The 12,070-nt window shown below is 34.6% G+C and overlaps 1 pseudogene; it reads right to left on the bottom strand.

Moving 5' to 3' along the window:
- Positions 1 to 1,214: 1,214 nt before the first annotated feature.
- On the bottom strand, positions 1,215 to 6,923 carry LOC121803227 (annotated as a pseudogene).
- Between the last annotated feature and the right edge of the window lie 5,147 nt (positions 6,924 to 12,070).

Raw genomic sequence — 12,070 nt, 5'->3', positions numbered from 1 at the left:
GGCATTTCTATTTATAGAAAGTTGTTTCTAACTCATTACACATATTCATCAACTTTTTTCAACTTATACCATTATGGCCCACCATTACAATTCAATAAACACTAATAATAATAACGTAGATCCCACTATCCACTACCACGGCTTTAACTACCCTTCTCATCCTCTCTCTTACTTCACAATCTACTCTATACACTATTCTAATTATATTGTTAATTATAAATCTTTTAAGGCCATGTTTGGTTGGTGGGAAAGTAAAGTTGGCAAGGAAAATGATTCCTGGGAAAATGAATCCCGGGAATATGATTCCTAATAACTTTACTTTCCCGTGTTTGGAAAATATCAAGATTTTAAAGTTTATATTTGATTTAAACACTAAACTAAAAATATACTTATCGTTTTTTATTTATAAAAAATAATAATACATATTATTTAATAAATTATTAATTACAAATGATAATAATTATATTATTTTATTTATTATTATGATGGATAGTTTAAATATGGATTATACATCATAATATATAATAATATAATAATAAATAAGATTATTATTATTATATTTACTAAATTTTTAATTGAATAAATGTTATAATTTAAAATTTTACTACAATTTTATTGTTAATTACTAATTTATAAAGTAATAATTATTATATTATTATATAATTATAATTATATTTAAATATTTAATAAATTATTATTATTATGATAATAAAAATTAAATATAAATATTAATAATATAGTTATAATTATGATAATTTGAATTATAGTTATTTATTTCCTGAAATTAAGTATGGTTTATACTTTTAAATTATTTTAAAAATATTGTAATAAATAATAATAATAATAATAATAATAATAATAATAATAATAATAATAATAATAATAATAATAATAATAATAATAAAACTATACTATATTGCATTAAATATGTAAGAATCCTAAAACCGGGAAAAAGAATAACTAAGAAAAGTTAGGATTCAAAATCCTGGAAAGTTGTACTAACTTTCCTTGTTTCAGGATTTTAATTACTTTCTCAGTTTGATTAAAAACGGAAACAAACACAGGAATTTAAAATTTAAGGAATCAGATTACTTTCCCAGACAGAATCCTGGCAACCAAACATGGCCTAAGAGTATTGGTATTCGGTAAGCGTTTATCATTGAATTGTAACTCAAAGGATGTAATTTGATTTTTGAAAAACAAAGTCATTCAACTCATAAAAGTAACCATATAACTTTTGTACCAAATGGTAATTAATAGCAACTTACATTTTCTTACCACCGACTAATTAAATTAGGAGTAACAGACAATCCTAATAAGTCTCCATACTAGGATTACATATTCATATTTATTCCATAATTAATGTCAATTCCTATCTATGCAAGGAGAAATCAATAGGTAGAACAATTAAAATAGTGTATGTTCCATAGCAAAGTGGAAAAAAAAATTGGAAGATGAATTATAAGATTAAAGATAGATCAGGCAATCCTAGGAATTGAGTAGGATGAATTGAGAGTTGGATTGACCTGCATGAAGAGATAATTCCCAGCAAAAAGTTCACCAAAATGAGAGTGGCTTTCCCTCAATCTCTTGCACACTTTTTTCCATGCAAACTTCACCAATCTTGCCTTTACTTTCAACAATCTCTTCAAATTTGGGATCTTCACTCTCAATCTTTTCTTGAGGTGAATCCTTTTGAGTCTTGAGCTTCTCAGCCTGCCGATCACTTTCTCGCGGAGGTCGTAGTATTCGTCGTCGTCATCAAACCAAGCCTCGTGCCTTAGCCGCTGGTAGGAGACCTTGACATTGGAGGCCATGGCCATTCAAGATAGAGAGAGAGAAAAAAAAATGTGGGATGTCCTTTTCTAACAAACAGTTCATTCACATAAGTAGTGTGTGTGTGTGTGTTGCTAGTGCTTGTTATTGTAAGAGGTGGTTATTAGGTTTGGGGTTTGTTGAGTGCATTTATTATGACAGCCCCAATAGCCTCGCCCTTTTTTTTCCACAGCTCCAGTTTATTTATTCGTGCCCACAAAAAAAGTTGTCTGTAGACTGCAGCTATAAGGTGGATACTTCCAATAGCCCCAAAATTTTGTATCCACTTTTCATTTAATTTAATTTTTGTTTATTTTAAATTAATTACAATTAAAAAATTATCAGAATATAAATAATTAGAAAACGACCGAGTATCTTACTGGTATTTATAATAGAATTTTTGAAAATAAAAAATAAAAAAATAAAAATTTTAACCGGGGCAGCCGGCGCGTCCTCGCACAACTCTCGGCGGAGGCTCTTCCGCCCCGGAAATGCCGTCTGCCTCGGGGCGGATGTCCTCGCCACTATATATCGGCAGGGCGGCCCCTATAGTGGATACTCTTAGTTTTGGATTTGCAATCGACCACGTAAAGATACTCAGATCTCAGAGATATGCATGCGTGAATTCTGAAAATTGGTGTCAATTTATGTTTCTCAATCCTCTGCAAAAGCTTCAAACGTCTTATATTTGTAAAGGATGGAGTAATATTTGAAGCAAAATCAACAAAAGCTTAAAACGTCATATAGAATTTGGGAAGGATGGAGTAATAATTAAGCAAAAGCTTAACAAGTTAGTTTTTTCTCAATAAATAAATAGAATAGGAGATAGACGATGGGCTTAAACGTAAATATATCTGCTTTATATTTATTGCAAGCTGCTGTGTTTTTGGTGCAAGAGTAGTAGTATTTTTTTTAAATGGAAAATTATAAAAAGTTCTACCGCGTTACTACCACAAGTCCACAAGTTGCGAATTAAATAACCGAACTAAATTTACAGAAGAATAAATAGACCGCAGTAGTAAAGTACGAAGTAGTAGTCCTTTTCTCTTTCAATCAATAATATCTAATTTAATCATGAAAACTCTAGTTTCCAAAGAGTTTCCAATAACAAAACAAAGCTTTTATCAAAAGTAAATTTAAAAATAATTCTGAAAATATCAAGGTAATTGAACTCCTAACCCAAGGCTATGATTAAGCTAGATCTCACCAATCTCTGTATATGAAATACTACTTACCAGGAAAAAGAATAAAGATATGGCAACCACAATTTATGCACAAAAACACATGAACAAACTAGCTAGCATGCATCAACAAACTGAAGAAGTTCAATGCTATGAAGTCGATACACGAGCAACGGGGAAAATCAACTTCAGTAGAGCTTGACTCTGGTCCTGATTGTTTTGCGGCAGATTGGGCATAGTCTAAGAGGTTGGCCACAATCACGGCACGTCTGAGAATAAGAAATGCAATCGCATACATCAATAAATCGTGTAGCAGCATGGATTCGTTCTGTTAGTAATAATACAAGGGTAGATGGTTATACCTGGTGACCACAACCAAAGGCCATGTCTTTCGGGTTAGTAAGGCAAATTGGACATGTCTGTAAAACCCAAACGAAGTAAAGTTGTGAATCGGAAAAAGCATTGTTCCCATTGTTTTGTAGTACTTGAGGGATTCTATAGCGAGATTTATACCTGGTTTTCATCTAGAGAGGTTGTGGCAGCATCAGGAGAAGGAGATGTAGTATATGCAGCAACGTTGTGAGCAACATATGAACTTGAGCTATGTTGAGAGCTCGTTGCCTTTGAGGGCTTTGAGACTGAACCAAAAGCAGCACCATGGCCAGGAGGAGGAAGAGCAATCCGTCGGGGCACATTCCCATTCCTTCGGCTAAATCACACGAATAAGGATTAAACTAATAGAAAACTCTAGCACATGAATGTATCAGAATGAGCAAGTAAACAAAATCAGAGCAATGATTACCCTAATAAACTAAGCTCCATTGTTGCTTTATATTGAGTTGGAACTTCCATCAGTGCTGAAAGAGCAAATTCTGTCTCATTCTGGGATTGCTGTGTACTTTTTGACATGATTTCTGTGAAATTGACAAACTGGGATCACACAAAAATATAGTCAGCCAAGAGAAATATTAGTAAGTGGTAGTAATATTCAGATATCACAAATTACAAGCATGCAATGGACCTGGAAATTGTCGAAATCCCGAGCAGGAATGTTGTCATCAAATTCCCTCATCATGTCCCAGGGGCCATCTCCAACCCAACCAAAATAATAGATAGAGGAACCTTGCTGCAAAAATTACAGAAACGTTATTCTAAGATCATAGAAGATTCACAAACATATTTCGCATGTCTTGGCAGAAACTTACCTAGCTTTAACAATTGCATCAACAGTTTGACGCTCTTGTGGACTTAAACGCCCACTCTGAGTATCAACACTTCTGGTAACCTACAAATATGAATATGATTGGTTGCTAAGAAATGCTTCGTCAGAGCCGATATAACAAGAAAAGAGCGCTTCTGAGAAAAAGGTACCAGAAATATTACCTGTCCATCTGCGATGATCAGTAGAACATGATACTGGCCTCCACTCTCCTCAACAATAGTTGTAGCCATTTCAATTACTGGCGCAAAAGATGTCGGACCTGAAGCAGTATGGCAACATAGCAAGCCATAAATTAACAAGCATTCAAATACTAGGCTCTATAGGGATGAAGATATCTAACCTGCAAGTCTCAAAGTTGGAACAATTTCTTTGTATAAACTCAAGACTTCCTCAAATCCCTGGCAGAATCTTCCATCAGGATGGAAACGAAATACGTGCCGATCATGAGTTGATGCTGCCAACATTAATATTACAAGAACCAATTAATACATTTCTGGGTGAATCAAATCAATTATATTCTGCTTATGAGTAACCACAAGTTTAATGTGCACTAACCATCTCCAAATCCAAAACATGGAATCATGTTGTCGTCATCAAAAGCCACCAAGGTTTTCCCAATAATTGATATCGCTTGCTGATAAGGATTCAGACGGTCATCAATATGATGTAAGCTTCGACCATTATATGACTTCCTGCCTAGAGACCGAGTCGAAGTCAAGATATTTCTCCAAATGATCCGGCATCTAATTAAAATATCTACCTAAAGAGTAAAGAGAGAACTGAACCTGTCCACTCATTGTTCTTAGTGAAATCTATTCCAACAATAAGGTTGGAAGATTCAAGACCCTCATGTCTTAGAGCTTCAATAACCTAGAAAAATATAATTTTCATAGTTAATGCATTTCTAAGAAAGAAATATACTTAAAACGGATTCAGAAAAGTAACAACAGAATTAAATTATACAAAAACAAAAATACTAACACATGCAATATCTTTATCAACAAAAATTATGTATCTTTTGAATATGATGCAAAAAAAGATAAGGAATACCTATATTTGATGACATACATCAACAACTTGAAAAGAGAGGGAGAGACAGAAATCTCAAAAAGTTCAAATTTAAAACACATGTATCATTCTACTTCAGCATAATTTCTGTTTATTTCAATTTTTCACAAACATCAGCATGTCAATCGTCTAAATATTCTTTTCAGTTGAAACTTTTAGGATTTTTTACCATTTATAGCCAATTTTCCCACATTAATATTGTACTCCATGATAATAATAATACTAATAAAAATAAAAATAATGCATCGATTTTAGATGCAAACTCCACAAACTTATGTTACACTGGGACAACCAAAACTCTGGCTAACATGGTTTCAATAATATCACTCTGAAAAACCTACACAAATCATCAATCACCACTCCTATGTAAAACAGTTCATCGTGTCTAATGACTTTTATCATAGTAATTACTAAGATGGCATGTTCAAATTTCCACAAAAAAATGTGTCGATGCACAGACAATTTTTGCATATGACTCAAAGGTGCTTCAATGGTCTTTTCCAGATTCCAGCAAAACTCTCCCAATATTTATGATTGATGTTTCTGATAAATAGAATAGCCTCTTATCCCTTTATTCCTTTTGCATAGTCCATAAAATACACTATGGCAACAATTATTCATTAACAAAATTTTCTCCAATATTCTATCCACACCATATAATGATCCTAAAAGGCTAACATAGTTCTTTTCATCACATAGTATATTCAATTACCAATAACATAAAAGATGAATATCACATAAACCAATAATCAGAAAAATGTGCACACACTCTTGTTCCCTGTCAATACAACTCACAAGCATACCTCCTCCAACGATTTATAATTGTCTGCAATCCTCGAAAACCTCCTATCGAGCCTCTTCTCCGGCCGTGACTGAGATGGAGCCCCATTTTGACCTTGAGGAGCGTAGCTTTGATGTGGTGACCGATGCTGCACAGGATGATTCTGAGGAGTCATTGAAGATTGTCCCCAACTCCCCCGATTCCCAGAACCAGAGCTCCTGTTCCCCATCAACTCAATCGACCTTGTAAATTTTTTAATTCTAATCCTCAATAATCACAGAAACAACACAACCTCGTCTCAACAATTTCAGAGCTCCAAACGCCTGAAGGAAAATGAATCGCACCGAATATTCAATGGAAACGCCCAATGCAAGTTGGCAGAACAAAATTTAAAAAATTAAATTAATTCAGACGGCAAAAAGTAAGAGCCACTTTGCACATTGCAATTATTCAAATTAGTTATATAGCACCAAATCGGTGGGTATATACAGCCATAAAAAATCAATAACGTGTTCGCATTACCCGCAGCGACGGCCGCCGACTTCGCTTTGAGACGTCTCTCTCTGTATAAATGTAACAGTATGTAATCAATGACGAATAAAGTGGAAACGCAGGAAATTCATAGTTAACTACAGAAAAAACCTAAAATAATCAGAAAATAGTTCCGTATGTTGAATGAAAACTTGGAATTCCAGAAAAAAAAACTACCAAAGCTTCAGTCAAAAATCAATCTCCATTTTTGCACTAAAAGCAAATTACCGTGAAATCAACTGCACCGTTTAAGATTCCTATGGCTGGAAGAAATTATCTGGCAATTTAAAGCAATGAACATGGCGTGCGAAACCGAATACCTGTGTATCAGTGCATATCCATAATTATTTTCTACATTTTTCAAAATATATTTTCATGTACAAAAAAAGGCATGTCAACTTTAGCTGAAAATTTTACTACCAAAGTTTGTCCCATTTTTTCATTTCCGTCCATCCCCCAAAGTTTATCCTAATTTTTGGTAGTGGACCACATATTCCACTAACTCATTCCTACTCATATTTTATTATAAAACTAATATATAAATGTAGGACACACAATCCACATACTTTTTCAATTCACTTTCCATTACATTTCTTAAAACTCGTGCCGCGTTGAAGTGGGATAATATTTGGGAGACGGAGGTAGTAATAATTTTTAAATCTGCTTGCTCATGCTATTATAACAAAATGTCTGAAATTCAAAAATATGAAAATTCGGTTTAAATTTTGATATTTGATTTGGATTATCGAACTTATGGTTCGAATCGGATTGGAATTTTAAAAATCGGAAGTAATCCGAAATCCAAAATATATTTGCGTACATACATATGTATAATTAAAATGTATACTACTATTATAAGTACTACTATCTCCATCTCCCAAATATTTTCTCATTTTGACCCGGCACAGATTTTAAGAAATGTAATGAAAAAGTGGGTTGAAAAAGTTAATGGGTTGTGGGTCTTACTTTTAGAGTAGTGATCTAGGGAAAGAGCCCCTTAAACACATAACTAGATAACAAATCACAGCCACAAGATCAAGAAAATCAAGGGCTAGTGTTAACACATGTAATTTATGAATTTAAAGGAGAAATTAGTTCTTCTATCACTAATTTACTTCACAATAACAAGGCGGGGGTATAATGGTCATTGCTTAGGGGGAGATTTCGTAATATGTATTTTTCCAGAAATCGTAAAAAATGTTTGTATGAATATGTTCAGTTTAAGAAGAAAAGGCAGCCATACAATGAAAACAATCGAGAATTTAGAAAGTAAAACCTGCAAACCGCTCTATTTATCGAGATTTCGTGATATGTATATTTCCAGATTTTGTATAATTAAGCTGTGTGTATTTCCAGATTTAGTTTAAGAAGAAAGGCATATGAATCGAGCGAGTATTTAGAGAGTAAAACATACCGTGTGTGAAAATGATGATCGCTGCTCCGCAAAACTTGTGAAATTGCTAATTTACGTGGGAATTGGAATTACGCTTTAATGAATCCAACGTATTCCAATAATTCCATAATTATGCTTTTTAAACTTCCAATTCATAAATAGTAATGGTTCCTGTCGGCGGAGGAGGTGGAGAAGCGGGTGGTGGAGCTGATGGAGGGGGCAGAGGAGGTGGAGAAGAAGAGCGTGGAAGCGAGGGAAGCCATGGCGAATGGGGGATCTTCCCTATCCGTGTGCGTTATTGAGAGAGAGAGAGTTGGGCGAAGACACTGTTTTACGGCTCACTCAACTATATCAATTGATAGCAACTCATGATGTATGATGAACCACCATCTCATAATTTGAGCAAACTTATCAATTCGAATTTAATCAATTGTACTAGTACTAGTTTCCAGTTCACTTATCCAACTATCACCGTGTAAATCATGAGTTTTAATTTCCAGTTTTAATTTCCAATTCATTTAACGAGTGATGTGTTTTGTAAACAATAGTAAAGTAAAATCATAAGAAGAGTGATGTGTTTTGTAAACAAGAGTGAAGTAAAATCATGCTAAGAGTGATGTGTTTTGTAATCAAGAGTGAGGTAAATCATGCTAAGAGTGAAGTAAAGTGATGTGTTTTGTAAACAAGAGTGAAGTAAAATCATGTTAAGAGTGATGTGTTTTGTAAACAAGAGTGAAATAAAATCATGCTAAGAGTGATGTGTTTTGTAAACAAGAGTGAAGTAAAATCATGATAAGAGTGATGTGTTTTGTAAACAAGAGTGAAGTAAAATCATGCTAAGAGTGATGTGTTTTGTAAACAAGAGTGAAGTAAAATCATGCTAAGAGTGATGTGTTTTGTAAACAAGAGTGAAGTAAAATCATGCTAAGAGTGATGTGTTTTGTAAACAAGAGTGAAATAAAATCATGCTAAGAGTGATGTGTTTTGTAAACAAGATTGAAATAAAATCATGCTAAGAGTGATGTGTTTTGTAAACAAGAGTGAAGTAAAATCATGATAAGAGTGATGTGTTTTGTAAACAAGAGTGAAGTAAAATTATGCTAAGAGTGATGTGTTTTGTAAACAAGAGTGAAGTAAAATCATGCTAAGAGTGATGTGTTTTGTAAACAAGAGTGAAGTAAAATCCTGCTAAGAGTGATGTGTTTTGTAAACAAGAGTGAAGTAAAATCATGATAAGAGTGATGTGTTTTGTAAATAAGAGTGAAGTAAAATCATAATAAGAGTGAAGTGTTTTGTAAACAAGAGTGAAGTAAAATCTAACCACTAAAGTTGTTCATTGAAAGCAACGAAAATTTTGCATTTCTCATAAATTCTTCTTACAACGGATAAAACGAATAACCAAAAGGTATTATTGGTGTGTATAATTTTAATTTTAAATAACGTAATTATTTAGAATAAAAAGTGGTAGTATATACATTTTACTGAATTCACTATAAACACAGAACATATATCACGACAATTGAGTGATATATGTTCCGTGTTTATAGTGAATTTAACACAGTGAAATTAGCATATTTTGAATATAACTTGAATTAATAATAATGAAAAACATTCGATTGTAAATAGTATCCATTAATTAAATGATCCTCTTAACTAAGTTACAGTTGTACATCCTCGAGAAATCAATAATTCATGCTGCATAACAGTGAAGCAGACAACACGAATGTAAATCTTCTTCAATCATTTGGTAGAAACATTCCTAGGGCCGGTGTTGTCATCTGCGAAGTATTGCCAGCGTCTGCCATCAATCTCCTCGCAACAGATCAACCACAAGCTGGAATTGGGAAACTGATCGTCGACTAGGCCACCAAAGCTGGAATCCTGGAGCAGCGGGCGGCCGTGAGGCGCCACAGCGGCGGGTGAGGGCGGAGGCGCCGAGGCAAGGTTGGCGCTGATGCGGAGAGTCTCCCGCACGAGCAGGCGCATCTCGGAGGAGGTCAGGGTTTGCGAGGGGGAATTGGAGGGGTTCTTCAGCTTCATTGCGTCGAGATCAAATTGCGCGACACAAATGTGCGTGCGTGCGTTCGTGTTCGTATTGGAGAGGAGAGGGGGAGAGAATGAGGCGCAGATTTGGAAGGATCGCATAATGAAACCGCGTAATTTGATCCAGATTTAAATTTGTACTTTCCAAAAATACCCTTGGCCTATTTTATATTATTAATATAAATAATATTTGTTCAATTAAGATGTGTGGCTGAGATTTGTTCTCTAGTTATACACTTAATATTAGTTATATCTTGATCACTAACCTTTATATATTAATTTTATAATAAAATGTGAGAGGAATAAGTTAGTGGAATATGAGGTTCACTACAAAAAATGATAAAAAATGAAATGAGACAAACTTTGAGGGACGGATAGAAATGAAAAAATGGGACAAACTTGGGGTCCACTACAAAAAATGGTAAAAAGTAAAATGAGACAAACTTTGGGGGACGGATGGAAATGAAAAAATGGGATAAACTTTCAGAGACGGGGGTAGTATAATTCTAAAAACTAAATGAACAATTCTAATGGTGGTTGATCGATACGTGATTTTCAGATTTTGGCGTTAGATTTTTTTATATTAGATTTTTGAAAATTTATATTTTTATGTACTTTTGAATTTTTTTGATGGAATTTGAATTTTGTAATTGAGCAAAATTTGATGTGAAATCCTGATGCTCACCTCTAATATTTATTTTTATAATTCTCTTTCTTGCAATGAAATCCAAGTACCTTGAATTTTTTCCCTTTCTAGTAAAAAAAAGTACTATATCCATTTCAATTTTCCACTATCCAATTTCCAATAGATCAATTAACAATACTGATTTTTTTGTATAATGGATGTATATTGGATACATATCAAAGATATAGGAGTGCAGATGTGTATTAGATGTATATTGGATATATATTAGAGATATTCATGAAAATATAATATTGGTAAAGTTGCATCTCCACAGGAAAGCTTCTGAAAAGCCTAAATACGACAGCCATTTCTATTATCCCGAAGACCTCCACGAACCCCAAAGTTAGTGACTTTAGACCGATTGCCTGTTGCAATGTGGTCTACAAGGTGATCACAAAAATCTTTTCGAAGCGGCTTGAGATGCTCCTCCCTAAGATAGTTAGCCCAGCTTAGTCGGCTTTCATTAAGGGGAGGAATATCATGGACAATATTTACCTTGCGGAGGAGATCATGAGAGGTTACACAGTCAAGAGAGGGCCACCGAGATGCACTGTCAAGATTGATCTCCGGAAAGCTTACGACACAGTTGACTGGAGTTTCTTGAGGGGCGTGCTTCAAGGCCTCAACTTCCACCCTTTCTTTATCCTCTTGATCATGGAGTGCGTGTGCGTTACTTCACCTTCATACACGATCACGGTGAACGGTAGCCACCACGGCTACTTCAGAGGTAAAAGGGGTCTTAGGTAGGGAGACCCCATGTCCCCTTCTCGGTTCATTTTATGCATGGAATATCTATCGTGTTTGCTCCTTACCCGCACTACTAGGGAATTCTCTTTCCATAAAAGATGCGGGCAAGCGGGCATTACTCATCTTGCTTTTGCAGACGATCTCCTTCTGTTCGGCAGGGGAGACTTCATTTCTATGCAGATTTTGGCAAACACTTTGGAGGAATTCTCGGCATGCTCAGGACTAGGGATCAATCAGGGAAAGTCTAACATGTTCATTGCAGGCTGAAGGGGTTGGCAGCGGAAGCGTGCATGTTGTAACGGATCACATAATTTGATATATTTAGCAGATTATCTAGACAAAATCTATTCGCGTAATTATCACATGTATCATGCTCATAACTTGAGTTAAAACATGCTTTAGCATATAAAATCCCTAAAACATGCTTACTACGGAATTATCCAATTTACCTCGTTGATTCAGTCAAGAATTGATGATGTCTTGCTCCGTCTCCTCATGAAGATATTCAGTACTTGACCTCGGATCTTCTGACTGGTGTCCCGGAGTGTATACTGATATTTGTGTGGGCAAATCTCACCAGAATACTAGGACTCGAATAATGAAG

The sequence above is a fragment of the Salvia splendens genome, chromosome 5 (assembly GCF_004379255.2).
Source record: "Salvia splendens isolate huo1 chromosome 5, SspV2, whole genome shotgun sequence".
Lineage (NCBI taxonomy): Eukaryota > Viridiplantae > Streptophyta > Magnoliopsida > Lamiales > Lamiaceae > Salvia > Salvia splendens.
Note: the sequence above shows the minus strand (reverse complement) of the source record. Positions and strands in the feature narration are given on the sequence as shown.